Raw genomic sequence first — 19,764 nt, forward strand, 5'->3', positions numbered from 1 at the left:
TATTTTTTATTTTGAGACAGGGTCTTGCTAAGTTGCTGTGGCTGGCCTTGAACTTGTGATCCTCCTGCTTCAACCTCCCGAGTTGCTGGAATTATAGGTATGCACAACTGCGCCTAGCTCTCCTTAGTGTCTTCTTGTGATTCTGAGAAAACTAATCTACAGCATGGTAGAAATGATGTGGAACACTATTAAATTCAAACCAAAGCAGTTATCAATAATTAACTCATGATTTCTTAGAGGATATATGAAGAATGACGTCTGAACATTTTTTTTTTTTGAGGGGAACAGTGTGTAGAGAACCATAAGTACATTTTTTTTTTTTTAAAAGAGAGAGTGAGAGAGGAGAGAGAGAGAGAGAATTTTTTTTTAATATTTATTTTTTAGTTCTCGGCAGACACAACATCTTTGTTGGTATGTGGTGCTGAGGATCGAACCCGGGCCGCACGCATGCCAGGCGAGCACGCTACCGCCTGAGCCACATCCCCAGCCCGCCATAAGTACATTTTGCTTAAAAATATATCTTATGGGATAGGGGTGTAGCTTAGTGGTAGAGTGCTTATCTGGCTTGTGTGAGGCCCTGGGAACCCAGTACCACCATCAAAACAACAACAGCAATAACAACAGCAACAAAACATTGATAAAAACTAGTTGAATAAATTATAATGGATATGTTAGCTTTCGTTGCTGGGACAAATTAGTTGAGAAAATCAATTTAAATAAAGAAAGATTTATTTTGGCTCATGGTCTCAGAGGTTTCTGCCCCTGTTTGGCTGGCTCCATTGTTTTTGGGCCTGTGGTGAAGCAGTACATCATACTGAGGAGGGCGTGGTGGAACACAGTCACTCACCTCATGGTAACCAGGATGCGGAGAGAGGGAAAGGGGCTATGGACAGGATATCGTCTTTTAAGGGCATGCCCCTAAGGGCTCTGACCAACTGGATTCTATCTCCTACAGTTTCTACCCCTTCCCAATAGTCTATTTAGCTTTGAATCCTCAGTGAATTAATTCGTTGATGAGGTCAGAGTCCTCATGATCCAATCAGTTCCCATAATTCCCAGTTTTGAATAGTTTTGCATTAATAATCAAGTCTTCAACACATGAACTGTTGGGACATTCCAGATCCAAACCATAAAGGTGGTTATTGCCGTATTATGCAGCTATCAAAAAGAATTATACAAATACATACTGGTATGGAACAATCTCTAAGACCTATTATTAAGAGATAACTAGAGAGAGGTACATAATAGTATTTATGGTTATTGTGCTAGTATTACTATTCATATGAGAAAAAAGGGCAAATTTATATACCTATTACGTACCCAGACTAAAAAAAATTGATTGATTTTGAAACTTAAGATAACCTGTGTACATCAGAATATCACACTATTTTTCTTGCTCTTCCTACCATTTGTTTTATTAGCATCTTTATTCTTCCTGTTCCGATCAGTAGAAATCTTGGAACCCCCCCGCCCCCAACACACACACCCCTGCACTTTTGAGTATTGGGGATTGAACCTTCGGGCTTTACACATGCTAGACAAGTGCTATACTGCTGAGCCACATCCTCAGTCCTTTTTGAATTGGATTGGATTGAATTGAATTTATTTATTTTGGTGTTGGGTATTGAACCTAGGGGCACTTAACCACAGAGCCACATCCCCAGCCCTTTTTATTTTTTGAGACAGGATTTTACTAAGTTGCTTAGGGTCTTGCTAAGTTGTGGAGACTGACCTTGAACTTGATATTTTTCTGCTTTAGCCTCCCAAGTCACTGGGATTACAGGTGTGCATAAACCATGCCTTGGCTAGGAGCAATCCTTTTTAAAAAAATGTGTATGTATGTTGTTTTTGATTTCCCGAATGGAGTAAGTTCTCAAAGGAAGGAGGCATCTCTTAAGATTTTATCCTATAGTGAGTAGCATAAGATTTGCTTATTAAACATTCAACAAAGATGAGAAAGAAAGACTCTTCTATAAAAGGAATGATTGGTTTTTTCTGACACATCTTGCATACTTCTCTAGCAGGTTGTTTCTTCTCTTTGACAGACTTAAGTGTGTTGGGGGCTTGGGGAGTGGGGGAGGGGTGGGGAGAGAGGAAAGTAGGGGATGAGGAGAGGAAAGAGAGAAAGAGAAAATGAATTTGTGAATGTTTCCTGCTGAAAGCCCAGGAAAGGAGCAGAAGACAGATTGGGGCCTAAAGTCTCTGGTCAAATAGTATGTAGTTTGAGACTTCTGTATCATAGCCCTAGGAGAACCTCAAATTTTCATCCTCTTTCTAGTGTCAGGTCTGGATATTTAATCAGGTTAGCAGGTCAGCTGAACCTGAATGTGCCTTTGACGTCTTAAATTCAATAGCACATAGTAGAAATATGACAAAAAGTAATTATGATCAAAAGTGATTTTTTAATAAATTTTTTTAATATTTATTTTTTAGTTTTAGGTGGACACAATATCTTTATTTTTATTTATTTATTTATTTAGTCAGTCAGGGATTGAACCCAGAGGTACTTTACTGAGCTACATCCCCAGCCCGTTTTTATTTTATCTTTTTATTTTGAGACAGGGTCTCACTAAATTGCTTAGGGCCTCACTGAGTTGCTGAGGCTGGTTTCGAACTTGAGATCCTTTTGCCTCAGACTCCTAAATTGTTGGGATTATAGGTGTGGGCCACTGTACCTGGCTCCTCCATTCCTCTTGTATCCCCTTTTCACCCTATGAGTGACCTGGCTTCTGGAAAGAAGAGGGAAAGGATGAGGGAGGATGGGAAAAGTCAAAGAACTTGGGAGGGTGTGTAGATGTGCTCTCCTTATATTCTTTCTGGAACAAAGTATGGGGAAGAAGATATGTAAGTGGGTGGGAGAACATACACACTACCTGTACCACTTTCCTAGCACTTAATATGAACCCTTGTTTATTATTAACCATTTCTTTATGTGCTAATCCTCTCTCACAGAGTATAAGCATGTATATGTGTAAATTTTTTTTTTTTTTTTTTTTTGTATTGGGGATTAAACCTAGGGGTACTTTCTTTACCACTGAGCTACATTCCCAGGCTTTTTTTTTTTTTTTTTTTTTTTTTTTTTTTGAGACAGGGTCTCACTAAGTTGCTTAGGGCCTTAGCCTTTTGAGTTGCTGGGAGAGAGAGAGAGAGAAAAAAAAAAAATATAAACTTCTGCCAGTAGCACATGACTTTCTATAGTTTTAATCACACTGGGCATTGCAGGGGTTTTTTTGGTACTAGGTATTGAACCCAGGGCACTCAACCATTGAGCTACATCCCCAGCTCTTTATTATATTTTATTTTGAAACAGTCTTGCTAAGTTGCTTAGGGCCTTGCTAAGTTCCTGAGGCTGGCTTTGAACACACTGTCCTCCCGCCTCAGACTCCCGAGCTGCTGGAATTACAGTTGTGCACCACCATGGCTGGCTGGCATTGTGTTTTTTGTCTTACCCATCCTACAGGTGATATATCTTATCCATCTAACAGGTCACATGATAAGTCAAGAGTAAAGAAGGTGTCTTTGGAACTAGCTTCTTATAGCCCGAATTCTGACTCAACCGCTTGTTGTGTGACCTTAGGCAAGTCATTTACCTTCCTCTGTCTGAGTTTCATCTTTAGTAAAGTAGGGATGATAATAGCACCTATTTTAAAGGATTATTATACCCAAAACTAAAAAAATAAATATTAAAGGGCTAGGGATGTGGCTCAAGCGGTAGCGCGCTCGCCTGGCATGCGTGCGGCCCGGGTTCGATCCTCAGCACCACATACAAACAAAGATGTTGTGTACGCCCAAAACTAAAAAAATAAATATTAAAAACTCTCTCTCTAAAAAAAAATATAAAGGATTATTATAAGGAATAAATAAGTTCAATTAAAATGTTTAGAATAACAACTGAGGTATAACACTCAATAAATATGATTTAATTTGTATTTTTGAATATAAAAGATTGAACATCTTTACAAGTATATTTTGTATTTTGTATTTTTCTCTTTGACTTATTCATATCCTTTGAACATTTTTCCAATGATTTTTTCTTTCTTTCTTCCTTTTTATCCCCCCCCCCCCAGTGCTGGAGGTGGAACCCAGGGTAGTACTGTAGTAAACCTGTTTTGCTTTGTCTTTGTCCTCATCATCTCTTTTCAGAACTCTAGTTACATTCTTTAACTCAAGATGGAGGTAAGGTGATTCTTATATTATAACATAGCACTTACATGTCCTATTGGCAGCTGCTGCCTGACAGAAACAATAATGAAGGGTGATTAACCTTTACATAGAATGCATTAAAGCATAGTCTGGAGCACTGACACACATAAGCCCCTTATTATGAGGTTGATGCTCTGTTAGGTCCATTCCCCCAAAATTCATATACACATCCAGAACCTCTGAATGTGATCTTATTTGGAAATAGGGTTTTTGCAGATATAATCAAGTTTCAGATGATCCTATTGGCAGATCCTAATCCAATGACTTTCTAAGGAGAGAGAGAGAGATACAGATGGTCACATGAGAGTGGAGGCAGAGATTAGAGTTATGCTGTTATAAACTCAGAAATGGCTTTGCACTCCAAGGATTGCCAGCAACCACCAGAAACTAGAGACAGCAAGGAAGAACTCCTTAGAGCTTTAAAAGGGAGTGTGGGCCTTAATTTCAGACTTGTAGCTTCCAGAACTGTGAGAAAACAAATTTCTGTTTTAAGCCATCCAATTCGTGTCAATTTGTTGTAGCAGACCTAAGGAACTAATATATGCTGTTACCATCATCTCCATGTTCAGATAAAGAAAACAGAAACCCAAAGAGGTGAGATACTTTGGGATCTCTGTAGATACTGCTCTGATTCTCTGGCTCCTGTTGGCTTTCCACCTTCCCCAACTTCTGGCAGTGCCAGAACTGAGCTCCTGATATGTCTCCCTTGTCTAACCTATTAGGCCATAGCCTTTCACCAGTTCTTACCCACTTCATATTGTAGTGCAGAAACTCATTTCAAGAGACTTCTGATGGTATCCTGACCATTATAATTGGTCTCTTTTTCACAGCTTTTCTCCTTTTTAAATTATTTTTCATGCAGTCAGAGACCTGATGTGACAAGATTGGGGATATCCCTCAGCTGATTCTGGCCATTGTTTTTATGATTCCTGCTTCTGGCCAGTTAGTTGTATCTTTTAGAATTTCTGTTCTTATAGCTCAGATTTTGTGTTTTTATTTGAAGTTTTCAGGATCTCACACACAGCTTTCAGAACATGGCTATGAGCAGAAAAGGAGCAACTGTGTGGCTGCACCAGCTGTGAGGGTCATCAGTCATCATGTTATTGATGAACTCAACCCATCACAGTGGTTCTTTCCCTTGCACAAAGGAAGTGAGGGGTGGAAGGCATTCTCTGAACCAGCTCATCTTGAATAGCTCCTTGACTGCTTATGGACTCTTCTGCTCCCATCTCATTGCTGGCTGAGGAATCTTGTTTTGCAGTATAGACCTTTGGCTGTGGATCCTGCTTTTATTCTCAGCTACTCTCACTAGACTGTGAGCTCCAGGAATATGGGAACCATATCTGTTTAGTTCTTTACTCAGGATGAGCAAAGACCTGGCACTTATTAGCCCCTCAGGAAGTGTTTGCTGAATGAAGAAATGAGTATTGACCTTGAAGATTCAGACTCTTGGTTTTTCTTGCCTCTTCCTGAAGCAAAGGGCCAAATTAAAAACTTTAAAGTTTAAAGCATTTGAGCCCTTAGTGTATATATCAAAATCAGTATTGAATGCAAAAAAGTATAAGGAAATACAGCAAAGAATTAGGAAGATGTAGTAAAATTCTTTTTTTTTTAAAGAGAGAGAGAGAGGGGGACAGAGAGAGAGAGAGAGAGAGAGAGAGAGAGAGAGAGAGAGAGAGAGAATTTTAATATTTATTTATTTTTTCTTAGTTCTCGGCGGACACAACATCTTTGTTGGTATGTGGTGCTGAGGATCGAACCCGGGCCGCACGCACGCCAGGAGAGCGCACTACCGCTTGAGCCACATCCCCAGCCCAAGATGTAGTAAAATTCTGATTTTTATTGTAGTGACTACTTTGATAAATATAAAATAATTTAAGGGCTGGGGTTGTGGCTCAAATGGTAGAATGCTTGCCTAGCATGTGTGAGGCACTGGGTTTGATCCTCAGCACCACATAAAAATAAAATAAAGATATTGTGTCCACCTAAAACTAAAAAATAAACATTTAAAAAAACAATTTAAAATAATTGTTGTCATAGTCTCTGCCAGTTTCCTAAGCACATACTGTTGGGTAATCCTGCCTGGACTAGTCACTTCCTCACCTAGACTTCACTTTCAGTTCTTTATACCACCTGCTGAAGCTGCCAGCCAGCCTTTTCCACCCACAAGAGGTGTCTGGTTCCTGAGAACCCAGGCTGGCTGGTATTCCTGGCTCCCCAGGGGCTTTCCAGGAAAGTCAAGTTGAATATACACACAAAAATGCTAAAGAATACCTGGCAATGAGAATCCCTATGCTGAATGGTGATTTATAGTGAGCATAGCACATTGTGCCAGGTGATTATACTAAGGCTGATTTTAGCATAATAATCTGCTTCTGTGATCCTGTATATGGTAAGCCTAGAAATTACTCTGTGATCCTTCTTTCTGGATCATGGAGAGAGAAATTAGGATGCAGGTCCTTTCTACTTCCTGTGTTTAATCTGTGCCTCATTGAGACCATTTTGAAAGGAAAAGAAAAATGTGATGTTGGAAATGGGGCCCAGGCCTCCCATAGACTGTTCCAAGGCTCTGACTATCCTCAAATTCTATTGCTTGATTCCAAAGAGTTTAAAATAGTGTTGGAAACCTCCTAGGAAAAAAAAGTATCACTATAACTTCCTGGCTAAGGAAGTGGTGTGTGCTGGCTATAGCAGGAGGGGCAGCCAAGGCTCCCAAGTTCTATTCTGGACCTGTTACTGATTTGAGGTATGACAGCAATCCCAGCTGACATTCTGTAGATCTGATTTCTCATCTTCATCTCAGAGAGTCGTGGAGGCTGTGTTCCCAAGGAAAGAGGTGACACTGTAGTCTTTTTATCCTGTGGGAGAGTCTCACCATTATAATTCTTTCATTTGAATTTTTAAGTTCCTTTTTAAAATACAGAAACACCCCCACAGAGTTAATGTAGGAACCCAGCAATACTGTTTACATTGTACTTGAATTCATTTCACCATCAGACTTGCTTTCCTTTAACAGTGTGATGGGTCAGCTCTCATAAGAGATGGAATCTTGGGAACTTTGATAGGGATTAGGAAAGGAAGGTTTGTATAGGGAACACTTCATGGCTTTGGACAGCCAGAGAATATCTTGAGGGCACCAGGTGCATAATGAACTAAATGGGGAAAAACAGATACTCACCCCTTGAGAGTCAAGCATGTATTAGATGCTTTTCATGTATTTTCTTACTTAATTATAATATGAACCAGTAAAAAATATCATCCTCATTTTTGTACATAGGCAAGTTGAACATTCAAGTTATATAACTTGCTCAAGGTCACACAACTAATAAAAGGCTGAGCTAGGTTTATTCCTTGTGTCTGTCCAGCTTCAAAGTCCATGCTACTTTCTAGAGCTTTTCTGTCTCCAGTGAGATTTAGGAAAGGAGGATGAGGAAAGACAGGAAGATACTATCTTTCTCTACCTCACAATTTTGCTTGGAGTGATCCTTTTAGCTAGAGGATCCTGTTTATAGAATACTAGGCTCTATATATAGAAATGCTGCAACAACATATATGGGAATGATACCAATAGGCTGTAGGGGAGGATTATAAAAGCCTTTGTTCTTTACCTCTACATTTTCAGTGTTGCCCACAAGTCAAAAATAACCATGGGTAACTGGCTTACTGCTTAAGTGGCTCCATCCTGTCCTCCACATGAAATCTGATGTGTCTCAAGGAGTAAGCTGTGATGAGTAAGAGGTGAGGGTGTGGTATGCCTTCACTGCGTGTATTGGAGCTGGTGACACCTGTTGTGTGTCTGTTACAATGAATTAGTACTGAATAAACAAGAGATATCTCTCTTTTGCCTTTCTAAGGGAGACCAGGTGGCAAAAAGTACTGGCCCTGATCCAGGGGATCCTGGTCTCTGGACTAGCAGAAGAGACAACCTGAGGGTGTCAGGTGATAGAATAAAAAGTCTGGTCTGTTAAGTGGTATAATTTCAGAGGTACCAATAATGTGTCCTATCCCTCAAAGACTTGGCACAGCTGTTTGTTGTTGCTTGGAATTCCACAACTGAAATTTCTTCCCCTTGATTTAAATCTCTGAGACCCTATTGAATAGTGGTAGAGAGTATACTTAGCATGTCCAAGGCCCTGGGGGTTTAATTCCCAGCAAACACACACACACCCCTCCAGGAAGGGATTTGATGATGAAGCATCTTGGTCATATAAATGAAAGTGTAAAGGAGTTTGTGAAATTGATTTCTGAGAACTAGACTAAGGAAGGAGTAGAGAAGAGAGGACACTGCCCACCTAGTTGTAGGAACAGAAAAGAGGCACAATGAAATTGAGGTAAAGGTGCTGAAAAGAGAAACTGACTCCCTAAAGAAACTATTTCCTTCACAGTTTTGTTTATAAAAAGACAAATAGCTAGCTTGGCATAGTGGCTTACATCTGTAATCACAGTAATTTAGGAGGTTGAGGCAGGAGGATTACAAGTTTGAGACCAGCCTCAGCAACTTAGCAAGTCCCTAAGCAATTTAGTGAAACCCTGTCTCCAAAAAAAAAAAAAAAAAAAAAAGCTAAGGTTGTGGCCTCAGTGGTACACTGTCCCTGGGTTCAGTTTCTAGTACCAAGAAAACAAACAAACAAACAAACAAAAAATAGCTGAGAATAGAGGTTCTTAACCCCAAAAGAGGGGATGCTGAGTAGAGAGATTTTCCCACCACCATGCTATATTACAGACAGTGTTGTTTGGAGGGTAGTAACTAGGAGTGTAGAAGCTTTGGGTCTGTGGTTTGCTGTGATGTCTTTAGATGAGGTGGTCACAGATCTTAGGAAGAGGGAGGTACAGCTTCCCAGAAATGATGCAACCTAGTGGTGCAAAAGAGGCCACCACTGACACCAAGGGCAGGGCACTTCCTCAGTGGCTGCTGGTCACAGACAACTTTTGCTCTGTTTCCCAGTGAGTTATGTTGTGATGGGACTTTGCCGGAAGACAACACAAGCCATGTCAACAGCAATGACAAAGCACTTGGAGTGTGTACACAAAGGTACAGTTCCCCCTTGCCCTACTAAATAGATCCAAAAACTTTAAGGGTAGCCCTTATGATTCAGATATAGAAATTTTTTGGCCTGAGTTTCTCCATAGTCTTCCTAGTTGACTGGGCATCCACTTTCATTTTTCAATGTTCTCAAATGGCCTTTATGATATGAATTCTCATGTCTTTTCCTTCCCCAGGGAATTTTTTTCTGGGGCAACTCAAATCCGTATCCTTCTCAACTCCTCACAGTGGTGTTCATGGATTCCCTTCACCTGCAGGCTACAAATTCTACTCTGAACACAGTCCCATCTTAAGTCCAGAGCAACTTCTTTAGGTTTCATTCAGTTCTCTTGGATTCTAAGTCATTTCTTTTGGTACATTCTTTAGAGAGCTATCATGAAAATGACCTCTATTCTCTTCTCCCCAGTGTTTGATAAGATCTAGACCTCTTTTCTTAACAGAATCAGCTCAACTCTGTGGAAGTTTCTGGATATTCCACACCCCTTTGTCTCTTCCCAATCTTCACAGCCTTCTACACCAAATTAACTGGATTTGCTGATCACCAGCATTTTGAAATCAATGCCTGATTTTGGGGCATGTGTTCTGTGCCGTAAATGATAGTTCTCTGTCCACCCAATCTCTGCCTCCCCTCCATCTTACTATTTTTGCCTTTTACCTAACAGTACCAGGCTTTGTCCAGCACCTTGCCTGGAACCCCAACCTTATCCAGGACTAAAGTCCTGTTGTTGTCCCTCATCAGGGTCTGTGGCTTTTGGTTTTTTAAAAGAAAATGACATTTATTTATTTTATTTTTGAGAGAGAGAGAGAGAGAGAGAGAGAGAGAGAATTTTTAAAAAATATTTATAGTTATATTTGGCGGACACAACATCTTTGTTTGTATGTGGTGCTGAGAATTGAACCCGGGCCGCATGCATGCCAGGCGAGTGCGCTACCGCTTGAGCCACATCCCCAGCCCTGGCCTTTGCTTTCCAGCCTTTCCTGGTCTAGGTAGCTTTTCTAATATTAAAGCCTTTTTTTTTTTCTTCCTTTACTTTGAGGCTCCAGTAGGTAGAGTCCTTCCCATGCAGTGATCTCCTTGTACTGACCTCCTTGAACTCTGCCTACTGCTCATTGTGCTAACTGGATGTCATTCTGGTCTGTCTGGCTGCTCTTCTGGAACAAGGCTGTTAGCTTAGATGGACTTTTGTCCTGTTTTTCATGCTAGCTCTCCAGCTGCCTCCGCCTCAAAAAGAACTTTTAGTAAGCATTATAAAACTCCAAAAGGGAGAGACTTGGACTGTGGCTTAGCAGTAGCGCACTTGCCTGGCATGTGTGAGGCACTGGGTTCCATTCTCAGCACTGCATAAAAATAAATAAAGGTCTATTAACAACTAAAAAAAAAAAAAAGATTTAAATTAAAAAAAAAAAACTCCAAAAGGGAAATGAGAATATAGCATTTTCCAAACTTATTTAACTAGAGAACTATATTTTTTCTCCTGGAGGAATATTTATTAGAATTTTAACACTGCGCCTCTGCTTAGGCAGCTATGATCTGGAGTGGAGCTCTAAGGAGAGAGAGAGAGAGAAGAGAATTTTAATATTTATTTTTAAGTTTTTGGCGGACACAACATCTTTGTTTGTATGTAGTGCTGAGGATCAAACCCGGGCCGCACGCATGCCAGGCGATCGCGCTACCACTTGAGCCACATCCCCAGCCCTGCATTCTTTTTCCCATTTTGAATCCTTTCCTCCTTTTGTCTCCATTGAAATATGAAGTGGTGAGTGAGGTGATACCATCATGGCTATAGATGTCATCAGTTCATGGATGCAAAGAAGGAGGGCTTCTCAAGGCTCCTTTCTCCAGGTTTGACTTCTGTCAGGATTTCTCTAAAACACTCTGAGCAACTCTTCCTCCTACTTTGGAACTGTTTGTCTCAGCATCAGTCTTAAGTCTCAATGCTGTTTCAGGATTTTCACCTACACATGGAGATCAATGCCAAGTAGCATGGAGCTCATTTTTATGGAATGGTTGATACATTTTCTACTTTCAATATTAAGTCCCTTTTCTTCTACATCTCATGGGCAGTATGGAATCTAGTAGTATTTCTCAGTCCTTGAATGAAGATAGGTACTTGCTTTCTGAGTGGGGCAGTGTTACAAGTGAAGAGCCTTTTAAATCTACAGGATGGATGAGCAAGTGCCAGGAGTTGTAGCTGACTCAGCTGGTAACTAAAGAGAAGCCTGCCACTTTCTCTGCATGCCATTCGCAATCAGTGTAACTAGGAAAGGACCATTCGAAGCAAATAGAAATCTCTAGGACTCCTGATTTAAAAACTACTGGTCTTTTGAAGATCCTGATGTATATGTCTTTCCTTTCTTGAGTGAGCTTGTTCTTTGGCTGATCTTAGATTGTTAACTGAGCTAATCCTAAAACAAAATAGATGGAAAGACTCAACTTTCACCTACACTTAGGTATGATGTTCTTTGAACATCTGTCATGTAGTATCCTTTACCCACAAGGGGTGAAGAAGAGGCCTTGGGGCTTTGACCTGTAGTACTTGTCTGTCAGCTATTTCCTTTGAAAGACTATGGTTTGGTTTTTATGAGAGATAGGGTCTAGCTGTGTTGCCCAGGCTGGCCTAAAATTTGAGATCTTCCTGCTTTAGCCTCCTAGTAGTTGGGACTATAGGGGCATGTGAAGATCAGGGAGTCAGCTCACTTCTAGGAAGGTACAAAGAGGGCTTGAAATGGGCACTCAGAGATCTTAAATAGAGCCTGTTGGTTATATTGTTATTTTATAGGTTTTTACTAAATCGGCCTATATCTGTAAAAGACTTTTTTCCCATTACTAGATTTTCCCTAACAGGTTCCCTAAATGAGGCCATTTCCTAAGATTCTATCCTTGGCCCACTTCCCACCTCCCTTTATATACTGTCTCTTGTTGTCTATAGCATTTTTTTCTTCTGAGTTCCTATCTCACAATAACAAAAACACTATTGATAACTGTAACCTGGATAGCATTGAGGCATCTAAAGTCAGCATTCCAAGCCACATTAAATTCTTTTTTTTTTTTATTGGTTGTTCACAACATTGCAAAGCTCTTGACATATCATATTTCATACATTAGATTGAAGTGGGTTATGAACCCCCAATTTTACCCCAAATGCAGATTGCAGAATCACGTCGGTTACACATCCACAATTTTACATAATGCCCTATTAGTAATTGTTGTATTCTGCTACCTTTCCTATCCCCTACTATCCCCCCCTCCCCTCCCCTCCCATCTTCTCTCTCTACCCCATCTACTGTAATTCATTTCTCTCCTTGTTTATTTTCCCATTCCCCTTACAACCTCTTATATGTAATTTTGTATAGCAATGAGGGTCTCCCTTCATTTCCATGCAATTTCCCTTTTCTCTCCCTTTCCCTCCCATCTCATGTCTCTGTTTAATGTTACTCTTTTCTTCCTACTCTTCCTCCCTGCTCTGTTCATAGTTGCTCTCATTAAATCAAAGAAGACATTTGGTATTTGTTTTTTAGGGATTGGCTAGCTTCACTAAGCATAATCTGCTCTAGTGCCATCCATTTCCCTGCAAATTCTATGATTTTGTCATTTTTTATTGCTGCATAGTACTCCATTGTGTATAGATGCCACATTTTTTTTATATTCATCTATTGAAGGGCATCTGGGTTGGTTCCACAGTCTAGCTATTGTGAATTGTGCTGCTATGAACATCGATGTGGCAGTATCCCTGTAGCATGCTCTTTTAAGGTCTTCAGGGAATAGTCCGAGAAGGGCAATAGCAGGGTCAAATGGTGGTTCCATTCCCAGCATTCCCAGGAATCTCCAAACTGCTTTCCAAATTGGCCGCACCCATTTGCAGTCCCACCAGCAATGTACAAGTGTACCCTTTTCTCCACATCCTCGCCAGCACTTGTTGTTTGACTTCATAGTGGCTGCCAATGTTACTGGAGTGAGATGGTATCTTAGGGTGGTTTTGATTTGCATTTCTCTGACTGCTAGAGATGGTGAGCATTTTTTCATGTACTTATTGATTGATTGTATGTCCTCCTCTGAGAAGTGTCTGTTCAGGTCCTTGGCCCATTTGTTGATTGGGTATTGTTATCTTATTGTCTAATTTTTTGAGTTCTTTGTATACTCTGGATATTAGGGCTCTATCTGAAGTGTGAGGAGTAAAAATTTGTTCCCAGGATGTAGGCTCCCTATTTACCTCTCTTATTGTTTCTCTTGCTGAGAAAAAACTTTTTAGTTTAAGTAAGTCCCATTTGTTGATTCTTGTTATTAACTCTTGTGCTATGGGTGTCCTATTAAGGAATTTGGAGCCCGACCCCACAATATGTAGATCGGAGCCAACTTTTTTTTCTATCAGACGCAGAGTCTCTGATTTGATATCAAGCTCCTTGATCCATTTTGAGTTAACTTTTGTGCATGGCGAGAGAAAGGGATTCAGTTTCATTTTGTTGCATATGGATTTCCAGTTTTCCCAACACCATTTGTTGAAGATGCTATCCTTCCTCCATTGCATGCTTTTAGCCCCTTTATCAAATATAAGATAGTTGTAACTTTGTGGATGAGTCTCTGTGTCCTCTATTCTATACCATTGGTCCACCCGCCTGTTTTGGTACCAGTACCATGCTGTTTTTGTCACTATTGCTCTGTAATATAGTTTGAAATCTGGTATCGCTATACTGCCTGATTCACACTTCCTGTTTAGAATTGCTTTTGCTATTCTGGGTCTTTTATTTTTCCATATGAATTTCATGATTGCTTTATCTATTTCTACAAGAAATGCCGTTGGGATTTTGATTGGCATTGCATTAAACCTATAGAGAACTCTTGGTAATATCGCCATTTTGATGATGTTAGTTCTGCCTATCCATGAACAGGGTATATTTTTCCATCTTCTAAGATCTTCTTCTACTTCTCTCTTTAGGGTTCTGTAGTTTTCATTGTATAAATCTTTCACCTCTTTTGTTAGGTTGATTCCCAAGTATTTTATTTTTTTGGAGGATATTGTGAATGGAGTGTTTTTCCTCATTTCCGTTTCAGAAGTTTTGTCGCTGATATACAGAAATGCCTTTGATTTATGTGTGTTGATTTTATATCCTGCCACTTTGCTGAATTCATTTATTAGTTCTAATAGTTTCTTTGTAGACCCTTTTGGGTCTTCTAGGTATAGAATCATGTCATCTGCAAATAGTGATAATTTAAGTTCTTCTTTTCCAATTTTTATGCCTTTAATTTCTTTCGTCTGTCTAATTGCTCTGGCCAGTGTTTCGAGAACTATATTGAATAGAAGTGGTGAGAGAGGGCATCCTTGTCTTGTTCCGGATTTTAGAGGGAATGCCTTTAACTTTTGTCCATTCAGAATGATGCTAGCCTGAGGCTTAGCATAGATAGCTTTTACAATGTCAAGGTAAGTTCCTGTTATCCCTAGTTTTTCTAATGTTTTGAACATAAAGGGATGCTGTACTTTGTCGAATGCTTTTCCTGCATCTATCGAGATGATCATATGGTTCTTATCTTTAAGTCTATTGATGTGGTGAATAACATTTATTGATTTCCGTATGTTGAACCATCCTTGCATCCCAGGGATGAATCCTACTTGATCATGGTGCACAATTATTTTGATGTGTTTTTGTATTCGATTCGCCAGAATTTTATTGAGGATTTTTGCATCTAGGTTCATTAGAGATATTGGTCTGTAGTTTTCTTTCTTTGAGGTGTCTTTGTCTGGTTTCGGAATCAGGGTGATGTTGGCCTCATAGAATGAATTTGGAAGAGCTCCCTCTTTTTCTATTTCCTGAAATAACTTGAAAGGTATTGGTATTAATTCTTCTTTAAAGGTTTTGTAAAACTCCGCTGTATACCCATCCGGTCCTGGGCTTTTCTTGGTTGGTAGTCTTTTGATGGCTTCTTCAATTTCATCCATTGATATTGGTCTGTTCAAATTGTGTGTATCCTCCTGACTCAGTCTGGGCAAATCATATGACTTAAGAAATTTATCGATGTCTTCACTATCTTCTATTTTATTGGAATATAGGTTTTCAAAATAATTTCTAATTGTCTTCTGTATTTCTGTAGCATCTCTTGTGATATTGCCTTTTTCATCCCGTATGTTAGTAATTTGAGTTCTCTCTCTTCTTCTCTTCGTTAGCATGGCTAAAGGTCTGTCGATCTTATTTATTTTTTCGAAGAACCAACTTTTAGTTTTGTTAATTTTTTCAATAGTTTCTTTTGTTTCAATTTCATTGATTTCCACTCTGATTTTAATTATTTCTTGCCTTCTGCTACATTTGCTGCTGTTTTGCTCTTCCTTTTCTAGGGCTTTGAGATGAAGTGTGAGCTCATTTATTTGTTGGTTTTTTCTTTTTTTGAGGAATGACCACCAGGCAATGAATTTTCCTCTTAAAACTGCTTTCATTGTGTCCCATAGATTCTGATATGTTGTGTCTGTATTTTCATTTATCTCTAAGAATTTTTTGATTTCCTCCTTTATGTCTTCTGTAACCCATTGATCATTCAGTAACATATTGTTCATTTTCTATGTGATGTAGGATTTTTCCTTCCTTCTTTTATCATTGATTTCCAGTTTCATTCCATTATGATCAGATAAAATGCATGGTATTATCTCCACCCCTTTATATTTACTGAGGGTTGCCCTATGGCATAATATATGGTCTATTTTTGAGAAGGATCCATGTGCTGCTGAGAAAAAAGTATATCCATTTGATGATGGTTGATATATTCTATATATGTCAGTTAAGTCTAGGTTATTGATTGTGATATTGAGTTCTATAGTTTCTTTATTCAACTTTTGTTTGGAGGATCTGTCCAATGGTGAGAGAGGTGTGTTGAAGTCACCCATAATTATTGTGTTGTGGTCTATTTGATTCTTGAACTTGAGGAGAATTTGTTTTATGAATGTCGCAGCACCATTGTTTGGTGCATAAATATTGATAATTGTTATGTCTTGTTGGTGAATGGTTCCTTTTAACAGTATATAATGACCTTCTTTATCCCTTTTGATTAACTTAGTCTTGAAGTCGATTTTATTCGATATGAGGATGGCCACCCCTGCTTGCTTACGAGGACCGTGTGCGTGGTATATTTTTTTCCCATCCTTTCACCTTCAGCCTGTGTATGTCTTTTCCAATCAGATGTGTCTCCTGGAGGCAGCATATTGTTGGATTTGTTTTTTTAATCCATGATACCAGCCTATGTCGCTTTATTGGAGAGTTTAAGCCATTAACATTCAGAGTTACTATTGATATATGGTTTGTACTTCCATCCATGTTTGATTGTTTATCCTTTTTTTAAAAAAATTTAGTTTGTTTCTCCATGATTATCTTTCCCCTCGCCCTCTGTCTTTACTGAGGCACTTCCCACTGATGGTTTTGGTTATTGTTTTTCATTTCTTCCTCGTGTAGTGTTTTGCTCAAAATGCTTTGCAATGCTGGTTTTCTGGCTGCAAATTCTTTTAACTTTTGTTTATCATGAAAGATTTTTATTTCGTTGTCATACCTGAAGCTTAATTTTGCTGGATACAGAATTCTTGGTTGGCATCCATTGTCTTTCAGTGTTTGAAATACATTGTTCCATGACCTTCTTGCTTTCAGCGTCTGTGATGAAAAATCCGTTGTTAACCTTATTGGTTTACCCCTGAATGTAATCTGTCTCCTTTCTCTTGTAGCTTTTAATATTTTCTCTTTGTTCTGTATATTGGATATCTTCATAACAATGTGTCTTGGCGTTGGTCTACTGTGATTTTGTGTGCTCAGTGTCCTGTAGGCATCTTCAATTTGTATATCTGTTTCCTTTTTTATTTCTGGAAAGTTTTCTGTAATTATTTCATTCAGCAGGTTACTCATTCCCTTGGTTTGAATCTCTGTACCTTCTTCTATCCCAATGACTCGTAAGTTTGGTTTTTTTATGTTATCCCATAACTCTTGGATGTTTTTCTCGTGATTTTTTACCAGCCTTTCTGAGTTGGCTAGACTCTTTTCAAGATGATATATTTTGTCTTCATTATCTGACGTTCTGGCTTCTACTTGCTCCATTCTGTTAGTGATACTCTCAATTGAGTTTTTAATTCGGTTTATCGTTTTCTTCATTTCTAGAATTATTGTTTGATTATTTTTATAATCTCTATCTCCTGATAAAGATGCTTAACTTCTTCTTTTATCTGTTTATGTAATTCATTCTCAATGTGTTCTTTCGCTGCTTAAATTTGCTGTCTCGTATCCTCTTTAAGGTTCCATTCCATCTGTCTAAGGTGTTCCTTGAGTTCTTTATATGATCATTTTTCTGATGACTCTAGGTCCTCCTGAATATTTAGGCTGTCCTGCATTGTTTGTACTCCTTTTCTTCCTTGCTTTTTGAAGCTGCTCATGTTACTTCTTGTTCTGTTTGACTGCTGAGTTACTGTTTACTCCTATAAATTTATTTGATGCTTGGGAGGAAAGGTATTAGAAGGGAAGGGAAGAAGTCACTAAAGAGAATGAGAGTAAGCAGGTAGAATTCAAGTAAGGGGGGATAAGAAAAATGAAAAGACAAACGAAGAAAAAAATAGGAAATAAAAAAAGAAAAAAAAATTTAAAAAAATAATAAAAAAATTAAAATTAAAATTAGAAGAAAAAATTAAAAAAAATTGTAAAAAAAAATAAAAAAACAACAAGAAAGAAAAATGAAAATGAAAGAAAAACCCAAATCAAAAAAAAAGAGAAAAGAAAAAAAGAAAAAAAAAACTAATAAATGCAGTCTTAGAGTTTGATTAACTTCTCTTCCAGTAGGTGGCGCTGTGCCCACCAGGTCAAGTTTCTCCTGTCAATACGTGGGAACCAATCACTGTGCAGCAGCTCCTCCCAGACTGGGCGAGTCTCCAATCCTGAGTGTCTAGGGCCTCCTCTTGTGTCTAGTCACTTCCCACTTTTCCTCTAGCCAGGCCCCTCTCACGGGTGCCGCTCATCACAATACTGGCTACACGCCAGGTCTGCTGCTCCCGGGAGCCCTGTTTTCATGAACGACTGGGCACACTCTTCCAGTTTGCCATTCCCTCAGACCCTAAGTTTGTAGAGCTTGGGGCTGAGAATCCTCAGCGAATTTTACTTGCCCTCCGGTAGCCACTCCCCCGGTAGCTGGTGCAAGAGACCTCAGCAGTCAGCCCTGGTGGGAGCGGTAGTTCCGCGCCGCGGGTCCCGAGCCACCTCTAATTCCCTCGGGCTGGCTGTCGCACTCATGGGAGAGCTGGGAGGGGCCCTTAAGGTTTCCCCAATGTGTGGAGAGGGAAGGCTAGGGGATTGCACACCTGTAGCCGCAGGTTTCAATGAAGTTATCTCCTCCGCCGCAGTCTGATTACGTCAGTTCTCTGCCATAGTGGTGTCTCTTGCAAATGGCGACAGTTCGTTTCCCTTTGCCGGGCGACCAATGCAATGGGTGGGTCCTTACTGTCTCTCCCAAGCCCCGTTTCAAACCTGTGGCCACTACCTATGAAGGCTCGGTAGGCATTTACCTCCGTAGGATGAGAAGGGCTGACCAGTTGTTTCAGCCAGATGGATTAATGCTGAGTCACAGCTGTTTGTCTGCGGGAAGCAGGCGAACGGGAGCTTGAATTCAGCCGATCCGGGCTCAGTGTGTGGTCTGAGAGGCCCAGACTGTTCGCCCCAGATCCACGTCAGCTCAGCATTGCCTAGTGATCCTGAGCAAACAGATTTAGGTTGTTTACGACTCCCTATGCCCGCACAGCTGAAGAGGTCAGAGACTTGATCTCTCCGCGCCCGCCGCCATGTTGGAATCCTCTAAGAGATATACATTCAAGGGAGGATGTAAGAAATCTCTGCGTAGCTAGCCATCCTGGGTCCAGGTTGTCTTCACAGTCTGAGGGATACCATGAGTCCTGCTGTATTGATCTGGGGGACAGCAGAATGTATCCGGAAATCCATAAAGCTTTATTTAACTTCTACAGTTCTAAAACTGAAGTGTCTCATAGGTGATCTTTTGGAGGCTAGATGACGTGGAAAGATTTTAGTCATTGGCCAAATATTTTGTTCTCTTCTCCCTTTCCAGATGTAAAAGCCATTAGTTGCTAAGGCTGCCTCTGTGTTGCTTTGTACGTGCGATTGTCATCATCCATTTAGTTGTCTGAATCTTGTTGCGCTCAGTCCCTTGAGAATGGAGAGCGTCTTACTCCACATTAAATTCTTTATCAACCCATTCTCTTTCTCCTATTCCAAATCTCCTTCTCTTCCAGTTTTGTTCTTAGACTCAGGTATCTCACTATCGGGCATTACTTTTGCATCACCATCTTCCACTGTTCCTCTATTAGAAATTTAATAGTCTCTGAGTATAATGTAAGGTGTTTAGTATGAGCCCCCACACTTTTTTTTTTCTTAAAGGTCTACAAGGAATCTAGTTGAATTCTACAGTAAAAAAATAACAGAAAAGGAAAAAAAAAGATTCAAGAGCAATTAAAGGTTTATGAGGTTTAGATTCTAAATAAAATGGAAGTCCTAGAAGG

At 39.7% G+C, this 19,764-nt stretch overlaps 1 long non-coding RNA gene across 7 annotated transcripts in view; it reads left to right on the forward strand.

Moving 5' to 3' along the window:
• The window catches only part of LOC308632583, a 57,906-nt gene that overhangs the window by 25,998 nt on the left and 12,144 nt on the right, over positions 1–19,764 (forward strand). For 2 of the 7 annotated variants that reach the window (XR_014018596.1, XR_014018597.1), the window contains exon 4: positions 21–97. The exons of 3 other annotated variants lie outside the window; for them this stretch is intronic. This is a non-coding gene — a long non-coding RNA (uncharacterized lncRNA). Of the gene's footprint in view, positions 1–16; positions 98–9,148; positions 9,236–19,764 lie in introns of all 7 variants that reach the window. 2 more of the 7 variants (XR_014018595.1, XR_014018594.1) reach the window with 2 other exon arrangements.

This window comes from Spermophilus citellus (assembly GCF_964194105.1).
Source record: "Spermophilus citellus genome assembly, chromosome: 13".
Taxonomy (NCBI): Eukaryota; Metazoa; Chordata; class Mammalia; order Rodentia; family Sciuridae; genus Spermophilus; species Spermophilus citellus.